This window comes from Puma concolor, chromosome D3 (genome assembly GCF_028749965.1).
Source record: "Puma concolor isolate L17-30 chromosome D3, mPumCon1.1.hap2, whole genome shotgun sequence".
Lineage (NCBI taxonomy): Eukaryota > Metazoa > Chordata > Mammalia > Carnivora > Felidae > Puma > Puma concolor.
In genome coordinates, this window is record NC_141678.1 from 45,854,675 (window position 1) to 45,867,670 (window position 12,996).

Sequence of the window (12,996 nt, forward strand, 5' to 3'; positions counted from 1 at the left end):
TAATCTTGTGAATTTATGTGTCGGCTTAACGTTAAGCTGCAAAAAAATGGACCCAAAAAACAAATTAAACAACAAGTGACTGGTTTTATTTTTCTCGCATTAAAAAGTCTGGAGGTCAGCAGTCCAAGGCTGGTAATGCAGCCCCGTGATGTCCTCACGGATCTGGATTCTTGTGGCTTTCATACTTTGTATGTGACTTTCATCCTTGTCACTATAAAATAGTTATGCCACCTCTAGCATCACGTCCATGTTCTAGACAGAAGGAAGGGAAAAGAAAGCATATGTCATTTGTTTTTGTCCCTCTTTAAAACGTTTTCCACTTAGGGGCGCCTGGGTGGCGCAGTCGGTTAAGCGTCCGACTTCAGCCAGGTCACGATCTCGCGGTCCGTGAGTTCGAGCCCCGCATCAGGCTCTGGGCTGATGGCTCAGAGCCTGGAGCCTGTTTCACACTCTGTGTCTCCCTCTCTCTCTGCCCCTCCCCCGTTCATGCTCTGTCTCTCTCTGTCCCAAAAATAAATAAACGTTGAAAAAAAAAATTAAAAAAAAAAAAATAAAACGTTTTCCACTTAAATAAATAAACTTGAAAATAAAAGGGGACACCTGAATGGCTTAGTCAGTTGAGTGCCCAACTCTTGGTTTCAGCTCGGGTTGTGATCTCATGGTTTGTGAGTTCGAGCCCCACATCAGGCTCAGCACTGACAGTGCAGAGCCTGCCTGGGATTCTCTCTTTCTCCCTGTCTCTCAAAATAAATAAACTTAAAGAAAAATAAGAGCATGCAACTCTTGATCTCGAGGTTGTGGGTGTAGAGATCATTAAATAAACAAAGAAAGAAACAAACAAACAAACAAATTTAAAAGGGTTTCCAGAAGTCCCTACCCAGTTACTTTCCCTATTTCTCAATGGCCAGAATTGTCACTTGGTTACCTCCAATAACTAAGAAATGAAATTAAAGCCCAAGATTGCCTAATTCCAGAATCAGAGTTTGTATCCACTATAGTATAGTGCTTCTAAAGGCCAGGAGTCTGAGAGACACCTGGATTTGAACAGGGTACCGTAGGATGTGCAGTTAGAGCTCTATACCTCCAGTGGATTTTCCTTTTTATTTATTGTTTAAATATTTATTTTTATTTTGAGAGAGAGGAAGAGCGAAGGGGGGAGGGGCAGAGAGAGTGAGGGAGAGAGAATCCCAAGTAGGCTCCACACTGCCAGCACAGAACCCAACGCTGGGCTCAATCCCATGGATCATGATATCATGACCTGAGCCGAAATCAAAAGTCAGATGCTCGACCGACTGAGCCATTTAGGACCCCTGGATTTTCCTTTTTAAAAGGCAGTTTAAGCAGAGACAGGAAGCAAGAGATTGTCTACCTGATAGTTTACAGTAATCCAACCATGTATAACCAGCATATTTCATTTCAGTCAACCTGTGAGGTTGAGTAAACTGAGTTCCCTATCCCATTTTATCTGTTATTGACCAGCTCTACCTATAAATGAAGTGATAAAACAGACACTTTTTAAAAACACTTGAGTTAGCATATGTGGAACTTGAGAAACTTAACAGAAGACCATGAGGCAAGGGAAGGGGAAAAAATGGTTTCAAACAGGGAGGCAAACCTACAAGAGACTCTTAAATACAGAGAACAAACTGAGGGTTAAGGGGCGGGGGAGGGGAAAATGGGTGATGGGCATTGAGGAGAGCATTTCTTGGGTTGAGCACTGGGTGTTGTAAGTAAGGGATGAATCACGGGAATCTACCCCTGAAACCAAGAGCACTGTGTACACTGTATGTGAGCTAACTTGACAATAAGTTATAGTTTAAAAATAAAAATTTTTTAAATTAAAAAATAACACTTGAGTTAGAAGGATGTATTTAAATGCAAAACTATTTCATGACACATAGTACATTCTCAGACTTAAAAAAGATAATATAGGGGTGCCTGGCTGGTTCTGTCAGTGGAGCATGAGACTCATGATATCGGAGTTGTGAGTTTGAGCCTCACATTGGGTGTAGAGAGTACTTAAAAATAATTTTTAAAAAACCTTTAAAAAGATGCTATGTATTTAAGAGGGCATTATTCATTTGTAAAAGCAGTATACATGTTAGATAATATTTTAATAACAAATCTGCGTCAATCACTATATATAGTTTCAGGTTGGCTGTAAGCTTTTTTAAAAGATTTTATTTTGGGGGCACCTGGGTGGCTTAGTTGGTTAAGTGTCTGACTCTTGATTTCAGCTCAGGTCATGATCTCACAGTTGGTGAAATTGAGCCCTGTGTCGGGCTCCGTGCTGACAGTGCAGAGCCTGCTTGGGATTCTCTCTCCCTCTCTCTCTGCCCCTCCCATGCTCGTGTTCATTCTCTCTCAAAATAAATAAACATTTTTTTTAAATAAAAGATTTTTTTAAGTAATCTTCACACTCAACATGGGGCTCAAGCTCATGACCCTGACATCAAAAGTCAGATGTTCTACCAACTGAGCCAGCCAAGCACCCCAAAGACCTCTGATTTTAAACTTTGAAAACATGCAAAACCTGTGTGTCAGCACTTAACGTAGGAGTAACACCTTTCCTGCCTTTGATAAGTGGGTATCCTGATGAAACCATGTGAAACCAAAGATTGTCAAAGGCAGTAGTTTGAGTTTATCATGGGTACCCAAATATACATAGAAGGCTTATTGTCTTGAAGGAGCACAAAATGAAAAACATTTTCTAATGCCTTTCATTATCGTGAAAAATTTTCCCAAAGTCCAACAAGAAAGGCTGCTATTGGTAGGCTCAGAGTGTATTAGAAACTCAAGACAAACTGTGTCTAGCATCTCTGTTTAAAAATGCCTGGTGGGGTGCCTGGGTGGCCCAGTTGGTTAAGCGTCTGACTTGATTTTGGCTCAGGTTATGATCTCACTGTTGGTGAGATCGAGCCCTACATCGGGCCCTACGCTGGGTGTGGAGCCTGCTTAAGATTCTCTCTCTCCCTCTCCCTCAGCCCCTCCTGTACTTGCTGTCTCTATCCAAAAAAAAAAAAAAAAAAAAAAATGCATAAAGGGGGTACCTCGCTGACTGAGTCAATAGAGCAGGCAATTCTTGATTTGGGGTTCAAGTCCTACATTGGGGGTAGAGTTTACTTCTTTTTAAAAAATTGTTTTTAGGGGCGCCTGGGTGGTTCAGTCGGTTGGGCGTCAGACTTCGGCTCAGGTCATGATCTCGCGGTCTGTGAGTTTGAGTCCCGCGTCGGGCTCTGTGCTGACAGCTCAGAGCCTGGAGCCTGTTTCAGATTCTGTGTCTCCCTTTCTCTCTGACCTTCCCCTGTTCATGCTCTGTCTCTCTCTGTCTCAAAAATGAATAAATGTTAAAAAAAAATGTTTTTTAATTGTTTTTAAATAAAAATGCATAGAGCACACTCTTGGGCCCTCTAAAAGGAATAACTGAAAAACTGCGAAGATTCCTCCTCAGATTGTCTTCAATTCTTAATTAGTTACAAAAAGGGAATAGTCTTACATAAGCCAAATAACACTAATACATTTACTTAACAAATATTTATCTTTACCATGCACAATACTAAGTACAGTATCAGAATCTGGCAAAATTTTACAAATTTCCTCCAAAGGAGCCAACTTTTAAAGAAACACCAATAAAACTTACTATGTTAATCCTGACATATTAACATAACTGCATGGGATTTTTTTGAAAAATATTACTTCAGAAATAAGCATTCGAAATACATCTCAGGAGCACCTGGGTGGCTCAGTCGGTTAAGTGTCCAACTTCAGCTCCGGTAATGATCTGGTTCGTGGTCTGGGGGTTCGAGCCCCACATTGGGCTCTGTGCTGACAGCTCAGAGCCTGGAGCCTGCCTCCCTCTCTCTCTGCCCCTCCCATGCTCCCGCTCTCTCTCTCTCTCAAAAATAAACATTTAAAAAAATTGAAATGCATCTCAAATTTTACCAGCTGTCTGTTCTCAGCAAGCCTAGCAGTTTAAGAGACCTTTCAAAATCTTTCTCTGCTGAGTCGATGCTGTTAGAAAGGTTCCTTAGGAAACTCCAGTGTCCTTACGCTTGAGTTCTTGAGCACAAAGAATTAATGAAACAATTGTTTATCACACCAGCAGAGGCCAGAAGAGAGCTGTTTTTGGAGAATAATCACTGGAAAGTAGGGTATGAACAGGAAGGACTATGATAAAAGAAAATTTCTAGGATGAATAGGATATGAATTGGGAAACTTTAGTACATAAATGAAGGCTCATTGGGCAAAAATGAACTTTCAACATAGCTATTGTTGGCATAAAACCAATTGGCAGAGGCAGTATATCATGGTCTTAAAAACATTACAAATATGTATTTGCCATATGCTAGGCATTTGGGGATATGAGGAGATATGTGAGATCTTGTTATTACCCAGTAGGACACCAGACATAAATGTGGAAAGATGCCTGAGAGATTGAAGAACCTTAGACTGAGTGCCAAAAAAGAAAAAAAAAAAGGATCATTAGAACTCAGACTGCCTAAGGATAAATTAACCTAGAGAAGCAGCAAGGAAAAGTTAATGCAATATAAGTTGGGAAATTCACCTGAATGTGTAAATACTAATATACTGAGTCAAAAGGGGCCTTGGAGAGAATTGGATTGTATCCCCTCCCTTTATAATGGGGAAATAGAAGCCCAAAGAGAATTAGTGACTTGCCAAGATCTCAGTGGGCTTGAAGTAGAATGTAGTTTGGGACTTCAGTATGGTGCTTTCCCCTTCCTAAGTGCTAGAGGCATACTTTCTAGATAAGTGTTACAGCTAGGGTATAGAGCTATGCAGTATTACTAAAAGAGGCAGTACACTTTTTTTTTTTTTTTTTAAGATTTTATCCTTATGCAATCTCCACACCCAACATCTGGGCTCGAACCCACAACCCAAGATCAAGAGTTGCACACTCTACCAACTGAGCCAGTCAGCCACCCTGGCAGTACACTATGTCTTAAAGGCAAGACTAAAGAGTTTAGACTTGAGTCTGCAGTCCTATGGTTTTGAAACCATTAATAACATCCCTTTATTAAATCTTATATGTGGGGCACCTGGGTGGCTCAGTTGGATGACTGTCTGACTCTTGGTTTCTCCTCAGGTCATGATTCCAGGGTCGTAGGATCAAGCCCCATATTGCACTCCAACGCTGAGTGTGGACCCTGCTTAAGATTCTCTCTCCCACTGTCCCTCCCCAACCCTCAAATTAAAAAAAATTTCTTTTGAACTAAATCTTACACAGATCCCCGATAAGCAATGATATTTTAAAGGCATAAGTTTATTTCAAGCATTCAAATTTAATAAACCTTTACTTATAAATTCAATCAGCAAGACTAGATAAATACAAAATTGTGAAATGAATTATGGATGACAGGGGACATCAGCCTCCATATCCATGATATTCCAGTCAAATGTTGGCCATATGCCAGACCAATTAAACCAAAGTATCCGGGAGTAAGTAAGGTTTAGGCATCAGGATTTTCTTTAAAGCTCCTTAGGTGCAGCCAGATTTGAGAACTACTGCCTTTAAGTCACTGTTAGAGGCTAGTTCGATGTTATTCAAACTTTACTATACATCAAAATCACCCGGAAGCCTATTAAGCCACAACTATCTGGGCCCCCCACCTCAAAAAAAATTTACATCTTTTACATGTTCTTAGGTGATGCTAATGCTGCTGGTCCAAGGATCACAAGCACCTAATCATAAAAGTCACCCAGATGCTTGATAAATAGAGATTCTCAGGCTCCTCCTGTGGGGATTTTGATTCAGGTGTAGCCTGAGCATTTATAGGTTTAAAAAGTTCCAGACCATTAGGATGAGGCAAATCTAAGAAATTTTGCTTAGAACAACAGAGAAAACTAAGTAGCAAAATTTTAAATTTCCAGCATCCCCCGACTAAAAATACTTTGGGCTGGATAGTAATGCATTAATTTAGGTAGAATTATTAGGTTAGCAATAGATGTGAAATGAAATTTTGGGAGGGGGGTAGGCAGGGGTATTGAGGCATCAAGTGTGCAAGAAAAAAATTTAGTAATCTGTTATAATATTCCAAGCACAAAGAGCACTTAGGTCAAGATGATGGCAGTAGGAATGGGGAAAAAATTTTAAGCAACCCCTTCATGGTTGTTACATACCAAAACTGTGGTAGTTCTGAGAATCCAAAGATGAATATGACACCCTATCACCAACTCAGTGGTTACAAGGGACATTATGAGGTAAGAATCAGTTAGACGAGGTCTCCCACTGGAAATGAGGAGAGACCCTTGTTCCACACAGTATTTATAATTGTACAACTTTAAAAAACAGGAATGAATTCATTCATAATTCTAAAGTGAGTTTTCTTTTTTTTACACATGAAGAATTCAGCAACAATGGCATAGTAGATATTTACCCAAAAGTAATTTATTAAATCATAGACAGGAGTATTTTATAGGGCTGCAACAGTTGGCTTGGAATGTCCTTTCTAATGCATTTCCCTACTATGTGTTACTGTCCACTGAAGCTCAAGAGCCCACATTATCATCCAGTTGGAGATTTGTCTAAGAGATCTGCCTTTTGTTTTCTTTTCTTTTATCCTTTATTCACTTAGTCACTCAGATAATCATTCATTTGTGCTTACTGACTCTGGGCCCTTTCAGTGTCCATTAAGATTTCCACCAAAGACTGGCAGAACAAATAAAAGATGAAATTCAGACCAACCATAGACCATCAGTCTATCTTGATAAGATATTTAGGAGAAAAAACGCACTCAAAATATGAAGGATAATATGGATTTCCAGTGATCCAGGCAATGGCCTACCAACTTAAGTCAATAGTTCTTGGGAAAATAAAGATAGAGGCAAGCTAGAAAAAGCTCCTAAAATTAAAGTTATTCAGGTTTCCAGGTAGGATCCATGCAATAAAAATCATTCTTTATAATGCAGTAGAGATCTGTTGGAGCAACACCAGACAGGGATTCTTTTTCTCTTCTTTTTTTTTTTTTAAGAGAGAGCACAAGCTGGGAAGAGGGGCAGAGGGAGAGACTGAGAGAGAGAGAGAGAGAGAGAGAGAGAGAGAATGTTAAGCAGACTCCATGCCAAACATGGAGCCCAACTCAGGGCTCAACCTCACAACCATGAGAACACGACCTGGGCCAAAATCAAGAGTCAGGTGCTTAACCAACTGAGCCACCCAGGTGCCCCCAAATAGAGATTCTAAGGCTAGAGGGAGGGGAGAAGCCTTGATGAGGCAAGCTGAATTCTGCTGACAGTGTTTTCATGGGGCGGGAGGCTGAGCGGTCAAGGCTTCACCTACCAGTGTTGCTACTGGGAATCCGAGAACCCAGCTGAACTGCTGGTCGTCTCACAAGGCGGCAGTGACAACACCGGAAACTTGGACCTCGTTACAACTTTGCCCTTAAGATGTTTGTCAAATGTTGAAGTTAAACCTCTTCCAGGGAAAATGGTTAAAATGGTATATTTTATTTATATTTTACCACAGTGAAAAAATTTAAAAGACGGTTTTCAATAGATTCACTGTGCTAAGGAAACCAACAATAAAGTTCAAGACCTGCCATGAGAAGATGCCCAGTTAATGCCCCAGACTCTTCGTTGAAAGACCAGGAGGGCTGTGATGTCAGAATGGGCTTAACAAGGGCAGGCTTTGCCTCGCCAGCCCACTTGCCCCCCACCCAGTCCTTGGTTGGGTGGTCAGTCCCCACCCTGCCCATCAGAGGAAAGTGTGACTCCTCTCTGAAGGAATACAACCTCGTATCTGGAGCCTCACAGTGTTCAACATTCAACTTAAACACTTCTAGACAAGCCAAAAGACAGTTTCAGTTATATATTCCATACATATGGAGGAGGGAGGAAAACAGACTCCCAAGTGATCCAGATACTAGAGTTAATACACAAACACTTAAAGATCACTGATTACTATGCTTAAGAAAAGACCATTTGAGAAAATTGATTTTTAGAGACTTTCACCAGAAAATTATAATATTTTAAAAATCCAGAGTAAATTCTAGAACTGAAACTTAGAATATCTGAAATTGATAACTCAGTTGAAGGCTGTAGATACAGCAGAAGACAAAATCAGTAAACTCGAATAGGGGTTAATAGAAAATATCCAAACTGAAGCAAAGAGATTAAAAAACAAGGAAGATAAAGCAAGGAGACTGAGAGACATGGGACACATTGAAGAATTCGAACGTACGTGTAATTGGACTCTCAGAGAATGGGCAGAAGCCGTGGTACGACTCTGTTGAGCCTTTTTCAAAACAAACAAAAGACATCAACCCAAATTCAAGAGGCTCTTCAAACCCCAAGCAGCAGACGCACAAATCAAACCGCATCTGGCCACATGATGGTGAGATGCTAGAAGTCATGAGAAAAATCTTAAAAGCACACAGAAAAGGGAAAAATTCATTAACTTCAAATAACAATAAGATGGCTGATTTCTTAAACTGGGAGCCAGGTGACAGTGGGATGACAACTTTAAATTGCTGAAAAAAATAATTGATAACCTAGAATTCTGTGCTCAAAGTCTCTTTCAAAAGTGAAAGAAAAATAGATTTTCAAAGAAAAGCTGAGAAAATTCATCACCAGCAGACTTGCAGTAAAATACTATCTTAAGTCCTTGAGGTCAAAGGAAACTAACTGCAAGCAAAAACATGGAAGTATAGGGAGGAATGAAGAACACTGGAAATAGTAAATATGGATGTAATGTACTGATTGTCAGATATTTTATCAAGTGGATTCGATAGGAAGTTAGCATCAAGCTCAAGAAAATCAGATACGGGCACCTGGCTGGCTCGGTTGGAAGCGTGCACAACTTTTGATCTTGAGGTTGTGAGTTCGAGCCCCGTGTGAGGTGGAGAGATTACTTAAATAAAACTTTTTTTAAAAAAAGAAATCAAAGGTAAAACAACAACAACAACAACAACAACAGCAAAATGTCCTGCTGAGCATGCATTTGGTGGACAGTTTCAAAGTATCACAGGGTAAAAAGTGAATGCTAGAAATGATCTAATCCAACCTTTCATCATAAATACATTTGGGGTATATGATTGTCTTTCTTTTCTACAGATGAAGAGGTAAACTTGAAATTTGGAGTTATAAATGACAGCTGCAATGTTATGCCAACTTGATTTAGCATAAAAGTTATTTCTGTATTTTGATTGCTCAGCATCAAGATCATCTGGATCCACATAGGTAAGTTGTTGTCAATGGAAAACATTTTTAGCCTCCGTCTTGTATCATAGGACACTATTCTATTAAGACTAATACAGAGTCTTGAAGAAGAGTGATAAAGCAATTTCAAGACGAAGGTGAATCATTTACAATACCTAACAAGGGCTTATATTTCTTTTCATAAATATAACAAGCCACATAAGTAGCCAAAACTGTGTGCATTAATACTCACTTGTCTGGGCACCTGGGTGGCTCAGGTCATGATCTCATGCTGACAGCATGGAGCCTGTTTGGGGTTCTCTCTCTCTCTGCGCCTCCCCTGTGCTTGCTCTCTCACTCTCTTTCTCTCTCAAAATTAAACATTTATAAAAAATACTCACTTGTCTGATGGATTATATTCATGACAGCAAATGCACCTGAGTCTCGCTTGCTATGTTTCTTTCTTTTTTTTTTTTTTTTAATATTTATTTTTGGGAGATCGCAAGCAGGTGAGGGGCAGAGGCATGGGGACTTAGGATCAGAAGCATGCTCTGCGCTGACAGGCTGACAGGATCGAGCCCAATGTGGGGTTCAAACTCACAAACAGTGAGATCATGACCTGAGTGAAAGGTGGACGCTCAACCGACTGAACCACTCAGGTGTCCCAACTATGTTACAATATATATAGTACAGCTGTGATGTGTAGTGTGTTAGCTGCACAGTTTTCTGTGAGCAGACATAACCAGGCCAAATTTTTTTAAAGGCTTGTGTAAACTTTCTAATTGATGCCACATTTCTTTTTAAAGAACATCTAATATATGCCCAGAGATAGTGGGGAAAGTTGTATTCTGAGTTGCCACAAAATTTGAGTTAATCTAGCAGTACAAGTTAACTCCATGTTCTTCACTTTATTACACTTTTATGTATAACATGGCATATTTTTTTAAATTACAGGCTTTTAATAATTTTAAAGGTGTTTTTAAAAATAAAATCAGAATTAAACACTTAGGAGCCTGAAATACCTGTGTTCTTTTTGAAAACAATTTCCACTTTAATAACACCTTTTAAAATATTAATTAATGAGGAACGCCTGGCTCAGTCGGTAGAGCATACAACTCTTGACCTTGGGGTTGTGCATGGAAGCCCCACACTGAGCATGGAGCCTACTTTTTAAAAATAATTAATTAACTAATTAATTAATTATTAATCACTTAGGGGTATCTGGCTGGCTGGGTCACTGGAGTGTGCAACTCTTGATCTCAGAGTTGTAAGTTTGAGCCCCACATTGCATGTAGAGATTACTTAAAAATAAAATCTCTTTAAAAAATTAGTTAATTTAATAAAATGTTAGTTAATTTAATCAACTAAAATAAGAATATCTGAAAGCAGAAATTCACACTGAAGAACTTATTACCAAGATGGTAAGGAAAATCACAATGCCTCCCCACTTTTTCTCGGAAGTCTAGACTTCATTTCACATTTGCTTGTACTCTGAAGAGACATTCATTCATTCATTCATTCATTCATTTTCTCATCCGTTTGACAAATATTTACGAAGTGTCCATGTCCTTGTCACTGTTGTAGGTGCTGGTGATTCAGCAGAGAGCAAGAGAGGACAAGTCCCTGCTCTCCGAGTTATATTCTATAAGGCGGCAGGGACTATTTTGATAGGAACCTTCAGGGAAGCCCTCACAGTGAGGCGATCAGAATTAAGTAAGGAACTGAACGACAGGAATATCTGGGGGAAGAGTTTTCCAAATGGAACAACAACAGAAGGGCTTTAAGGTAGGAGCCTGTAGTGTGCTGAGTCCTCACTACCTGGAGCAAAGCACATGGGGGTATCTGGTGGGAAATGTGGTCACAAAGGAAGGCAAGGACAAGATGCTACAGTGCTTTGTGCCCAGAAAGGACTGGATTTTCGTCTAAGTGAGATGACAAACCACTAGGGGAGGGGATGTGATTTGCCCTGGCCTGTTTAAAAGGATTATTCAAGCTGATGTGAGAAGAGGATGAGATCATAGGAGGCAAAAGTAGGAGTGGGGAGTCTTAGATTTTTGCACCGGGTGGTGAGAGGTGGTGGTTTATGAGGCCTCACAACGGAGTTGACCTAGGTGTCACCTGGTGACTTTAAAGGATGGAAGGGAAATGAGTCAAGGATAGCTCCAAAGTTTCTAATTTGTGCAGCTGGGTGAAAATGGAGAAGCAGATATGGGATGGCATGACAGGAAATTTGTCTTGTACAGGTTAACACTGAGATGCCCATCAGGCTTCCAAATAGAAGCATTAGATAGCCAACCGAACATATAGCTCTGAACTTCAGACAAGAGTCTAAGGCAGGAGATAACAGTTTGGGGGGCTTCTACCTCCAGGAGCTATTTAAAGCAATTGGCTTGCATGGAGTCACCAAGGTTTGGCTGTAGACAGAAGAGAAGAGTCTGGGAAGCTTATGTTAGATTGGGAGTGTACCCTCAGAAGAGTCTGGGTGGGGAACATTACCTGCAGAGGATTACCAGAGGCTTCTTCTAGTAACAGAGGTACTAGATTACAGGGCATGACGACAGGATGATCCCTTAGGGCAGGTGGTAATTGGTTATAATTATAGCCTCCTTGTCCCTACCTCTCAGGAAGTTTGTATTCGCTGGGGGGTAAGGAGGAGTGGCGGTGTGGGGGAGGAGGTGTTGGTAGTGGAGGGTGGTCTACCTGGGGCAGACTGAGATTCCCAACCATGAAGCATAAAAGCCTCACCAATAAAGGCTCAGAGTCCCTCCCCTAAAGACTAATGTCTGGCCTTTCTAGATCCCCATAGGCTGCACCAGAATGTAATGGACAGTAGGGGACCTGTACCTCAGCTACTGCTTCTGTGCCTGTGAGTCCCCACTGGAAACACTTGCAAAAGGCCTATTTGAGTGCGATCAGGTCAGTCACCCTTGCTTGAGTGGCATGTGGTAAGTTGCAGTCAAGTACTGCTGATCTGATAACCCTCTTTCTCCGTTACATCAATGTGCATGTCTATCTTTATCCTAATCTAGTATGTGCTGACATTACTGTTTGACATTGCAGTTTGATGGCATTTCCTTTCCTTCCAATTTCCCAAACCTCATCATGGGCCCCAAGTCCTGTCAGCTCACATGAGAGGGTTTGTTGACAAACAAAGGATCCCCCCCCCCACCCCCCAGGGATCCTCAGACAAACCTGATGATGAAAAACAAAACAAAACAAAACAAAACCAATAATACGGCCAAGTAGCGGGGTCAGGATGGGAGACACTTAAGGCAAGCTCGGTGACTTTTTTTTTACACCCACACACAATAGCAGAAGAGGGATAAAGTCTTCCGGAATTGGATTAGACTTTGTTGGCAAAACTTGGAGTCATGCTTCCTGTTTTCTAATGCTTGCTCTTGAAACAGTTGCTTGAACAGCATTGAATTCTCTTTCTAAACAGGGCCTTTCTACACTCTCCACGTGTCCCTGTAAGCAAGCACCCTCCCCTCCAGTCTCCAACACACCCTCTCTACAGAACCGCAGCTGCTCCGAGTGTGGGTCCAACCAATGACAATGGCACTGTGTTGAGGCCATCGGTGGTGCATCGCACTTCTGCACAAAGCCGCAGTAAGAGGAGGCAAGGGTTTACTCTTTCTGATCCCATTTTAAAACAACTTTGTGTGTGGATTCATTAAACTCGCAAATGGTACAGCAGGAAAAATACTCAAAGCCCAACACAGTGCCTTAAACATAGAAGGCTTTCATATATGTTTCTTGAATGAATAAGTGATGAAGGAGTCTGAGAACCAGAAAAACTGGTGCTTGTCCAGGCTCTGCCAACACTTGGCTGTGTTACCTCCG

The 12,996-nt window shown here is 40.9% G+C and overlaps 1 long non-coding RNA gene across 2 annotated transcripts in view; it reads right to left on the reverse strand.

Annotated features, from left to right (window-relative positions):
• Positions 1-64: 64 nt before the first annotated feature.
• LOC147575544 (uncharacterized) overlaps positions 65-12,996 on the reverse strand; it is a 48,869-nt gene continuing 35,937 nt past the window's right edge. For both annotated transcript variants that reach the window (XR_015242496.1, XR_015242497.1), the window contains exon 2: positions 65-252. This is a non-coding gene — a long non-coding RNA (uncharacterized LOC147575544). The remainder of the gene's footprint in view (positions 253-12,996) is intronic.